We start from the raw sequence: 12,144 nt of genomic DNA on the forward strand, positions 1-12,144 counted from the left end.
GGTGAGGTGGCGGGCGCCTGTAGTCCCAGCTACTCAGGAGGCTGAGGCAGGAGAATGGCGTAAACCCGGGAGGCAGAGCTTGCAGTGAGCTGAGATCCGGCCACTGCACTCCAGCCTGGGCAACAGAGCCAGACTCCGTCTCAAAAAAAAAAAAAAAAAATTGTGCATGCTCCACAGTGTAGCCATTTAACTCTTAGTTCTATATCCTAGAGAAACTCTATGCACAAAGTGATATGTATGGAGATGTTTGGTGTAGCGTTATCTGCAATGGAGGAAACCAGGTGTCAATGTCCATCGGTGTAGGAATGCATGAATGAAATAAGTGTAGGTCTCCAAGGTTCAACTGTTCGAAGAGATGCATTAGATCCACAGATGGCTCTATGCATAGACTCAAAAGTCAAAGACTGAGTGAAAAGACAAGATACAGAATAAGAAAAAGTGTATGCTATGTGTGTGAGAAATTTTGAAAACACAAAAACAATACTAGATACTGTGCACATGTGGATATATGCATTTAAATTATCTTCAAATGGAACAGAGGGACATGTGCCAAGCTTAGGAAAGTAGGTAGCTTTGGGGGAGATGAGAAGAATATGGAATTGAAGTGGGGGTGGTAGATCTGATAAGTACAAGGACATAAGCTATATCAGTAATATGTTAATTTTTTAATTAATTTTTTAAGGAAGCCAATAAATCAAAATACTATCAGTTGTTAATTCTAGATAGTGCAAAAAGGAGTGCATATTCCTAAAATTTTCAGTCTTTTCAAAGTAAACATGAAGATTTAAAGATATGTTAAAGAACTATTTCACAATACTATTACACCACCCAGAGGGGTTCCTGACAACATAGACTAAAGTTCCTGCACCCCAACAAAAGTAGATCAGTATCTCGACAGCAATTTCATTCTAAGGCACAAAATGTGGCTGGAATAGGGAAGAGTCTAGACAGAGCAGCCCACAGATATGCAAGTGGGTCAAACCCAGCCAGAAACACAGCCCACATGTGGGATGGATTCATTCTGTAATTTTACACCTGCCAATGTGTTTTGGGGAGAAATCATGGCAGCCTCTCAGATGCATGACTTTTGGTCCCAACTTCCTCTTTGAGTTAGTGACTAATGAATGGTGGGAGGAGTGACAAAGTCTTCTTTGTCATGTAAAAGTGAATCTACTTGCCGGGGACAGTGGCTCACGCCTGTAATCCTAGCACTTTGGGAGGCTGAGGCGGGTGGATCACAAGGTCAGGAGTTCGAGACCAGCCTGGCTAACATGACGAAACTCCACCTGTACTCAGACGGCTGAGGGAGGAGAATCTCTTGAACCCAGGAGGCAGAGGTTGCAGTGAGTGGAGATCGCGCCGCTGCACTCCAGCCTGGGTGACAGAGTAAGACTCCATCTAAAAAAAAAAAAAAAAGGTGAATCTACTTATTTCAAAATGGGAAGGTCAAAATCAGAAGACTCTTCTAATCCCTGGCTGCAGGTATATTCAGCATATACTAAATAGTACTCAAATTGCATTCATTAGACTCACCTGAGGGAAGCTTATTAAAAATGCAAATTCCTGAGCACCACAGTCAGCAATTCTGATTCAGGAAGAGTGAGATGGGGTTTTGCGTTCTGTGTCTTTAGCAAACTTCCCCCAAATGATTCAGCTTTATATATCCTGTGCAACGTGATCTGAAAAATAATGACACAGATTATTAATTAGACAATCACCACTTCCCACTCAACAACAGCTTTGGTTATGTGCAACCAAAAGCTGTTTGTGTGGGGGTGGTTGGTTTGTTGGTTGGTGGTGGGGGAGGGGTGTGAGTGGGTTGGTTGGTTAATTGGTCGGTGGGTGGATGGGTTGGTTGGTTGGTTAGTTGGTTGGTGGGTGGGTGGATAGGTTGGTTGGTTGATTGGTTGGTGTGTTGTTTGGTTGCCTAGAATGTTTGTTTTCTCAAAACTCTAACTGGAATTTCTCTCCATTGTCTCCCATTTGGCTTCTGCTCTCCATATTGGAAAGATGGCGTCCTCATTGGACATCTTCCCATTTCATCCTTGTCTTTCACATCAGAATAAGGCCTTGGGTGCCTAACACATGAAGGAGGAGACCCCTGCAGTTCAACTCTTTTCTTCAAATCTAGCTGTTCTAGAAACCTTTCCTGAGTTATTTTAGGACCAAACACCAAGCCTAGTGTCTGGCTTTTGGTCGATTTTCCTCATAACTTGCCAGAGGGAGAATGAGTATAATTGTAGTAGAAAGAACACTTCTTAGACAGAGTGAGTGTGGTGGTTAATTTCATGTATCAGCTTCATCAGCTACAGAGTGCCCAGACATTTGGTAAGACATTATTCCGGGTGTGTCTTTGAAGACATTTCTGGATGAGATCAGCATTTGAATCAGTACAGTGAGTGAAGTAGACGGCCTGCCCTAATGCAGGTGGGCCTCGTCCAATCAGTTGACAGCCAGAATAAAACAAAAAGGCTGACTCTCCCTCGAGTAAGGGAAGACTTCCACCTGCCTGACTGCCTTTGAGCTGGAGCATTGTTTGTTTGATTTTTTTCTGCCTTTGGACTCAAACTGAAACGTCAGCTCTTTTTGGGTCTGGAACCTGCTAAGCTTTTGGACTGGAACTACACTATTGGCTCTCCCAGGTCCCCAGCTTGCCAATTACAGATCTAGGAACTTGTCAGGCCCCATAACCGCATGAGCCAATTCCTTTAAAAAATTATATATACATACACATATGAATCCTATTGTTCTGTTCCTCTGAAGAACTTTGACTTATATAAGCAGCAGTAGGAAACAAACCCACTGATTTCACAGAAGAGAGATTTGCAGTCTAGAGAAGCAGAGGGAACTTGGCAGAGCTCACACAGTTTGTGTCAGGACAGGATTCAAGACCAGATTCCCTCCCGCAGAGCCTGGACGCCTGCCTCAGACCTCTTCACCATGTCATGCTGCTCCCACTTCCTTGCCTGCTGTGGCTCGTGACCAACGTAAGATGATCATTGACGATGATTGACTAAAGACGACCGCAGGCCCAGTAAGAGAATGTCAATTTCTTTAATGGCAAAGGGTACCCCACATCTGGAGATGCCTGATGTGCTCCAGATGCTAAGCAGCTCCTGACACCTGGCGAGGAGATTCCTCGCTCCCGGCAGGAGAGGTCAGTCACCTGCAGGCTCAGTGTGTGCAGCTCTGAGCTTCTAGAAAGCACATGCTGGGCCATCTCCTGCCTTAGGTAGACACCTGGTCCCCATGCTCTCCTCTGTTGAGTGTCTGGTGTTCTTCTGCCAGTCAATCACAGTGCCAGTGACTATCATACACTCACCTGTTTAGTTAGAGAAGAAAAGGGCCCAAAGTCTTGATAATGAAGGGCTGGTATTTCTTCTACCACATGGATCGCTGCAGGACCAGTCATGTTAAAGACCACAATAAAAGCTAGCACTCCGGGGTCTCTGTACTAAGACCCTCGTCCTGCCCAGTGCCAAGAGAAGTCAGAGAGAATTCAACTCTAAGAAGCCCTCAGAATTGGAGGAAATGTTAGCATTTGTCCTTTGAAGCTGCCAGCTGCATGAGTGCACAGCTGCTGGTTGAATTCCATGGCTGAGGTTGGATGCCTGCCTGAACTGGCCTCGCCAATGCTGGGTGTACTGCAGAGGGGACAGCCTCAAATCAAGCCATCGAAAGAGTGGTGGGCAATCTGAAAGAGGAGGCGCAGCTGGGAAGAAAGGTTCCTCTCTGGCCTGGGTAGAGGGAGGAGAACTAGGTCAGGCCAGACAATGCAGGGGCTGTCCGCGGACAGTGATCTGAAAATGAATCACTCTGTGTTGGACAGAGGCTCGGTCAAGTTTTCCAGAAGAGGCAGAATTCCCAGTTGGGTAAACTATTGGGACATAGAAGACACATTGTTGGCACAGGGGAAGAATCACTGAACTTGGAGATAAAAGATCTGCCAATTCCCGTGCGCTGGGTGAGCACCTTGCCTAAACTATCTGAGTTTCAATGTCTTCAACTATAAAGTGGGCCAATGAGATGAAATAAGAAAATCTGTTTTGCAAACTATTCTTAGATTGTATCCATTGATATTAATAAGGGCTCATTGTTTGGCCCATAGTAGAGTTTCCGGGCAGTGTCAGTTGAAGGATTCCTAACTTTTATCTTGCAAGAACTATTATGCACTTAGTGAAATTTAATCCCATAGCCATCCCATGAGTGGCCGTTGGGAGCTCCTTTTGCAGTTAAGAAGACAGTCTCTGAGAGCTTCCAGAACTCGTTCATGTAAATTCCAGTCCCTGCTAGGGGACAGTCAGTGTGTGATGGAGCTCTGGGCCTGTGCTCACCCGACCCCAGCTCCCCGGCTCCTTCTTCGCCTGCTGTTTTCCATCTCAGCCTCTTCCTCAAGGAGGTGTGAAAGGAAACCAGTCCCTGCCCCACTGATCCCCATTCACAGAGGCCGTTTTTGTGGCCAGCCTGGGCTCGACATGACCAGCGTGGCAATGTGGACTCTGCCGGCGCTGCCCATGTCCAGGCCCCCGTGAGGGCCTCCTCTGCTTCCCCGGCATTGTCCGAGGCCTGGCGGAAGAGAGGCTTCCCGGAGCTTCCCGCGGCCTGGGAATGTACAATGAAGTCACCAGCCCGCGAAAGAAAAGGCCTCTGTCTCCCGGGTGACGGGGCTCTATTCGGGGACGCACATTATGCAGCCCTGGTTCTCACAGAGAAAGTCGCGACTGTTCGGGGCACATCATCTGGCCTGGCAGCTCAGAGAGGGGACATTTCATTTCCGCTCTGCATGTTCCCTCCTGCCCCCGAATGGCTCTGGGCTGTGTGGCCACACAGTGACCCGCTGCCTTTCTGCCAGGATGCTGTGAGCCACCCAGAGAGAAAAGTCCTGGTTAGCACTTTCCCACGCGTGCTTCAGCCTGACCCAGCATCCGCTGCAGGCAGAGGCGTTCCTGTGGCTTTGGGGTCCACAGTCGTTCTTGCTCCAGGACAACAAGCTCTTACAGGCAGTAAGAGACATTGCCCTGTCTTGGTTCTTGGGGATGAGGTCACAGGAGCTGTGAGCCCTGGGCAGGGATCTGGCCGTAATGAAGGCCAGCAAGGGAGATGGTCAGGGCCAATGCCACGTCCACCCAGCAAAGCCAGAATGGGGACCAGTCTAGCTGCTGGGTTAGTGCAGAGCAGACAGCAGATCCCAGTGGGGCAAGATGAGACTACACAGACCAGACCAAGGCCAAGTCCAGCCGCAGTGAGCAAGGGGAGCACGTGTCCAAAACAGGGAAGTCAAAGTCTGTCTTGATCAGCTTCTCCAATGGACTAAGGGCCACCTGTGTCAGAATCACAAAGTGGGACTGTTCCTACCCCAGACCAACAGAAAAAGAAGCTGCAAAGCTCTGGCCTGGGAATGGACATTGTCAAAAAAAAAGGGGGGGCTCTAGAGGGGCCACGTGAGCTCATTAAAACACATGTATGCCTAGTGTTCCATTATTGGAATGCTGAGCATATGGGAGTTATTTATTTCCTACTGCTCAAGCTCATCGCCAAGGTCTGACTGCAACAACCCAAAATAGCAACCTTAGGCATAAATGGGTTAAACTAGAAAGAGGTGTGTGAAAACAACCTCATGGGTTGCTTTCTCTAGACAGTGGGAAGACCAGAACCTTATAAAGTATTTTCAAATCTCCCTTCTCTCTTCTTATTATTTATTTTGCCTCTTTTCACTCCTATTTTAACCACCCCATCCTAGGCAACCAGACCAATGGATAATATGCATCTTGTCATTTAGATGTAACCTTAGAAAGTGCCTATTTCTTGGTGTGTACCTGTACGACTTCTACAAATAAGGTTGCCTTGCATAGCTGCTTCTTTGTTTGTTTGTTTGTTTATTTATTTATTTATTTATTTATTTATTTATTTATTTATTTATTTTTGAGACAGAGTTTCACTCTTGTTGCCCAGGCTAGAGTGCAGTGGTGCAATCTCAGCTCACTGCAACCTCTGCCTCCCAAGTCATGCCAGACTAATTTTTGTATTTTTAGTAAAGATGGGGTTTCACGATGTTGGTCAGGCTGGTCTTGAAAATCCTAACCTCAGGCGATCTGTCCTGCTCGGCCTCCCAAAGTGCTGGGATTACAGGTGTGAGCCACCGTGCCCAGCCTGTTTTTTAATTTTTCATCCTGCACGAAGTTCCTAAGGTGTATTCATGTGGCTACGTGTGCCCCTCCTCCATCGTTTGGAAGGACTACACGGATCCCTGTGGTATCTCCCACATTCCATCTATGCACCCTGCAAGTGATGGGTGCTCAGCTGTCTTCATACCCCACCACATACACATAAACACACTGGGCTATGCCCTGATCGACACAGCGAAGATTGTTGGTGCTATGTGTGTGCATATAAATTCCACAGAACCCCACGGAATCCCAAGGGCATGCTTAACGAACTCTTCCAGATTGATCTCTCAAGGAATGTACCAGTCTACACTCCTCACATCAGAGCATGGGGGTCCCCATATGCCACAGCCCTGCCAACACTAGCACTATCCAGCTGCTATTCTTCCAATTTTTGCCAGTCTAATAAAGTGAGCTCTCATTATAGTTTTAATTTGCATTTCTTTTTGTGAGGGAGTTGAAGTATCTCCTCACATGATTGTTATTCTTTGAGTTTTTTTTCTTCTGTAAATTGCCTGTTTACATCCTTGTCTTGTTGGTTTGCAGTAGTTCCTTGCATATTCTAAGTAGTATTTCCTTTTCAATTACAGACAAATGCCTTTTCCCACTTTGATATATGTTTACTAATTTTATGGTGTACTTTTTAACAACTTGAGAAATAAATCATATATTGTACAATTCACCCCATTAAAGTGTACAATTCAATGGTTTTTTAGTATATTCACAGAGTTGTGCAACCAGCACCACAATCAATTTTGATAACATTTGCATCAGCTCCCAAATAAGCCACATGCCCATTAACAGTTACTTCCCAGCACCCTGTCCTATAGAATAACTAATCTACTTTTTGCCTCAATAGATTTCCCCATTCTGGACATTTCATATAAATGTAATTATATAATATACAGTCTTCTGAGGCTGGCTTCTTTCACTTAGCATAATGTTTTCAAGGTTCACTTGTGGTAGCATTTGTTAGTACTTTATTCTTTTTTTTTTTTTTTTTTTTTTTTTTGAGACGGTGTCTCACCCCGTCGCCCAGGCTGGAGTGCAGTGGTGCGATCTCGGCTCTCTGCAACCTCAACATCCTAGACTCCGGTGATCCGCCCACTTCAGCCCCCAGGTAACTGGGACCACAGGCACGCACTACCATGCCAGGATTTTTCTTTTTTCCAAGTGCTACCCAGGCTGGTCTTGAACTCCTAGGCTCAAGAGAGCCACCTACCTCAACCTCCCAAAATACTTCATTCCTTATTGCCAAATAACGTTTCATTGCTTGACTATACCACATTTTGTTAATCCATTAATCAGTGAATCGACTTTGGGTTGTTTTCACTTCTTGGTTAGTATGCATAATGCTGCTATGAATATTCATGCATACAAATTATTATATGGAAATCTGTTTTTATTTCTCGCTAATGTGTACCTAAGAATGGAATTATATAGTAACTCTGTGTTTCACATTTTCAGGAGCTGCCAAACTGTTTTCCACAGTGGCTGCATCATTTTACATTTCCACTCGCAATGCACGAGGGTTCCAGTTTCTCCACTTTCTCACCAATCCTAGTGATGTCTGCCTTTTTTATCACAGCCACCCTAGTGGGTGTGAGGTGGCATCTCACTGTGCTTTGATTTTTTTGTTTTTTGTTTTTTTCGAGTATTGAGTAGTAAGAGTTTGGTGTACTTTTTGAACAACAAAAGACAAAATCATCGATTTGATATAATCACGTTGGTTTTCTGTTTTGGCTTGGTGTTACCTTATAGTTTGTGATACTGAAATTTTGTTTTAGAAGTCCTTTTCCTCCCTAGGTCAAAAGGATACACACATAATAAATTTTACAGTTTACCCTTCACATTCAGGTCCAGCTGGATTCCACCTTTGTGTGTGATGCTGGACAGTAATCTAGTTTCACTTTTCTCCATAGAGATGGCCAGTTCTCCCAACACTATTTTCAAAACCGCCTGTCTTTTCCCCTTGACGTATCATCGATGCCACCTTTATCACACATTAGATTTCCATATGCGCTCATGTCTGTCTCTGAGCTCTTTATTGCGTTTCCTCAGTCTATTCTGTTCCTTTGGTCTGTTTGTCTGTTCTCGAGCCAATTCCACACTGTTTTAAGCAGCCAGCTCTCTTTTTAAGGCCCCAGGGGCCAATCCCCATGGAAGCCTTTCTAGTCTTGAAGGTGCAACCCTCTCTGGTCCTGGAAATGCTTCTTCTCTTCTCTAGCTGTGCCTCTGTAATTATTTGCTTCAGAGTTTCTGCAGCACTTTGGTCATCTCAGTGCCCTCTACCTTTTCTGGGTAACCCATAATATGGCCAGGGACAGACTGCTGTGAGTTTATGGTTAATGCTGTCCCATTAAGGGAACTTGGACTAAGCCTGTCACTTTAATAAGCCAAATCTGCATTCCAATAGCCCATTTCCTAAGTCACATTTTATGAGCTTCTGTAAAGCACAATCTTAGTGCCTAGTGCCTTGAGATGGCCCTCTGCTGTCGTTACCACTAATGTTCACGCCCTGCTCCCATGAACTGACCTGGTGCTGGCTCCTGGGCTTGTGGGTGTGTCCAGGTGCTGTGGACAGGAGGAGCAGTGCCCCATACATGGAGTCCAGATGGTGATGGGCCCTGGCAAGTGATCTACCGTCATCTGTCTTTTTGTAGATGAGGTAACCACACCCTGGGAAGTACCTGGCTGGGCAGTTTCCCACAATACACTGCCTCTCAAACCTCAAGCTTGGCTGGTGCAGTGGCTCACGCCTATAATCCCAGCACTTTAGGAGGCCAAGGTGGGCGGATCCCCTAAGTCCAGGAGTTCAAGGTAAGCCTGGGCAACACGGTGAAACCCTGTCTCTACCAAACAAACAAACAAACAAAACAATTAACCGGCCATGGTGGTGCATACCTGTAGTCCCAGCTACTTGGGAGGCTGTAGTCCCAGCATGCCTGTAGTCCCAGCTACTTGGGAGGTTGAGGCAGGAGGATGGCAGGAGCCCTGGAGTTCAAGGCAGCAGTGAGCTGTGATCATGCCACTGCACTCCAGCCTGGGGTAACAGAGTGAGACCCTGTCTCAAAACAAAACAAAACAAAACAAAAACAAAACTTAAGTTTATAACAATATTTCCCTTTACAATTGGCTGACACTGTACAATTTTAAAAGAGTATTTCCTCATTATTGCATTATACCCTTAGTACCTTCTGATGAAGTATTCAAGGACTTATATTGTTAGTTTCATTTTCAAGGTAGAGAAATTGAAGTGCAGAGGTGATATGTGATGGCTGCGATCCCATAGCCCAGGCAGGAGTGATGGGCAGGCCCGGGAAAGACCTCAGCATTTCTGACCTGCTCTATAGGACTATACTAGTCGGCCAGGACTGCCGTAACAAAATACCACAGGCTGGGCAGCTGAAACAACAGAAACTGATTTCTCACAGGTCTAGAGGCTGGAAGTCCCAGACCAAGGCCCAGCAGGGCTGGTTTCTGATGAGGGCTCTTCCCAGCCTGCAGACAGCTACTCTGTCCTCACGTGGCCTTTTCTCTAAGTGTGCACAGGGAGGAGACATGCTCTCTAGTGTCTGTTTTTATGAGGACACTAGTCCTATCAGACTTTTATGACCTCCTTTTACCTTAATTACCTCCTTAAGACCTCATCTCCAAATGCAGTCACATCAGGGGTTAGGGCTTCAACCTACAAACTGGGGAGAAGACCCCATTCAGTCCATAGCATTGCTGTAGCAAATTACTACAGACGCGGTGGCTTAAAACAACATAAATTTACTCTCCCGGTTTTGGAGGGCCAATGTTTAAAAATCATGGTTTCTGCAGGGCTGCATTCCTTCTGCGTACCCTTCCGGGTAGAATCCACTTCCTGGCCTTTTCCAGTTCCAGGAACCACCTGCATCCCTGGCTTGCGGCCCCTTCCTTGCATCACCGCAATCTCTTCTTCCATCATCTCAGCTCCTACTACTCAGTCTGACCTCCTGCCTCTTATAAAGACCCTTGTGATTACACTGAGCCTCCCAGATAACCCAGGATATAATCTCCCATCTCAAGATCCTCAGCTGAACCCCCTCTGCAGTCACTTTTGCCACACTGGGGACATACTCACAGGTGCCAGGGACAGAGGTGTGGACCTTTAGGGATCGTCATCCAGTTTCCCACTCTCCTAGACCACGTACCGCTCTTCTGTAAGATGAGGAAGCAGAATGAGAAGATCTCTAAGGCCCTGGCAGATTTCTTCCTGTTGTGGCTTGTGGTTCACCGTGCTTAAAAGGGCAATGTCTGATTTGCTTTCACAGACACGTCATCTGCCAGCTGTGCTTCTCTAGTTGGGAGAACGAGTGAGGTTATAGCTCTGTTAGGCCACATTGTTTTTTTCCTTGTACCATCCTTGTACCTTCTCTGAACTCCTCTGTATCAATAGTTTTACTTCTTAACATTATTTTCCTACTCTAGAAAATCTTCAAAATGGGTACATTTTGCTCAAATATTAGGTCATGTTCCTCGTTTGGGCATTTCTCTTCTTTCCTGCAGGCACTCATTTACTCTTTCTACAAGTGTTTGCCAAAGGCCTGCTAGCCCCACACACTGTGTAGGCTGTGCAGACTGATTACAGACGCAGCCACAAGGCAGCACAGGGGAGTGAGAAGAGCCTTCAGGACACCAGGCACATCTGTCAGGGACCAACCAGGAAATCGTCCAAAGGAAGAGACTCTAGAGAAAGGATTCTTTACGGAGGCATGGGTAGGGCTGGGGGACCACACAGGAGATAGTGGGGAACCCCGAGACTTCTCACAGTAGGCAGTGCCACCTTCCCTAGGACCAAAGGAACAAGGAAAGGCAGGTGAGAGCTGCAACCTGGAGGAGAAAGCTGTCGTCATGAAGGGCAGAGCTACTGTCAGAGGTGGGATGTCAAAGCAGGGGGTGGTGGGCAGAAACACCCTAACCTCTCTCTCTACCTCCCCTCCACCTTACACCAGTGCCTCTCATTGGCCAAACCGAACCAGAAGCCAACAGGAAGGGGAGCCCAGGAGATGCGACTCAAGGAGTTAGTCTTTGGAGACACAGAGAGGACAGAGAGAAGCAGGAATTGATCCTGTTGGGGTGAAGCAGGAACCAGGAAAAAGCAGCCCCCTGCTTTCTAGCCTGACTCTGTCACCAACTATAATAGCTTTGCCTCCTTGGGCAAGTCATTTACTCTCTGTAGGTTTTCATTTTCCTCACCTAAAAGTGAACTGTGGCATGGAAATCTACTAGTTACAGGGTGATCTCTACCACCTGTTTCCACTTTAATGGTCTGTGGGTTTAGATACACACAGAAAGGTAGAAATATGCAGCTATAGATATGTAAAATATATTCAACACACTGCTGAGCCATATGTTTGTTTTCTGTAAATATATGAAATACTGTGAAGACGTGGCTTTCTAGGCATCCTCGTGTATAAATACACCGACTGGGCTCCCCTCGGGACGCACCGTTTAAAGCGGACTTCCACAGAGTAAGGAGGAAACTCAGCAAACCGTTGCATGTTCTAGCATTTGGTGGGCCAGGTTTCTCTGGGGGTAGAGGGGGCGACACTCAAGCTTTCTCAGGATTTTAATCTTTACGTGGACAGCTGTCATAGAAAAATAACAAAGCTCGTGAAGCAAACTGTTCCCTAACGTGACAGTCTTCTCCGACAAGCTGTACATTTACTGGCAGGGAAGGCAGACAGTTAGAAACATCCACACGAGGAAGAATTTTTGCAGAGCGAGGACCGCGGCAGTGGTGGCACCTGCCTCCCAGGAAGGGAATGAAATGAGGCCTCTCGGTGCACATCTTGGATCGGGCATCAGTATGTGACGTCGCCAGCACGATGCTATTTCCATCTGCATGACAGTCTAATAATACCTTCGAACAGAAACAGCCATCGGCAACATAAGATACCACGATGCCCTCGAGAATGTGCTGGAAGCCAGCTCTCCCTTGCCGCTGGGTAAC

At 46.4% G+C, this 12,144-nt stretch overlaps 1 long non-coding RNA gene across 1 annotated transcript; it reads right to left on the reverse strand.

Moving 5' to 3' along the window:
* Positions 1–461: 461 nt before the first annotated feature.
* On the reverse strand, positions 462–9,129 carry LOC111553781. Its single transcript, XR_002735056.1, has 3 exons — positions 9,069–9,129; positions 1,534–1,679; positions 462–1,398 (listed from the first exon to the last, which is right to left on the reverse strand). It is a non-coding gene; the product is annotated as an uncharacterized LOC111553781 (long non-coding RNA).
* Positions 9,130–12,144: the final 3,015 nt, after the last annotated feature.

The sequence above is a fragment of the Piliocolobus tephrosceles genome, chromosome 11, assembly GCF_002776525.5.
Source record: "Piliocolobus tephrosceles isolate RC106 chromosome 11, ASM277652v3, whole genome shotgun sequence".
In the NCBI taxonomy this organism is placed as follows: domain Eukaryota; kingdom Metazoa; phylum Chordata; class Mammalia; order Primates; family Cercopithecidae; genus Piliocolobus; species Piliocolobus tephrosceles.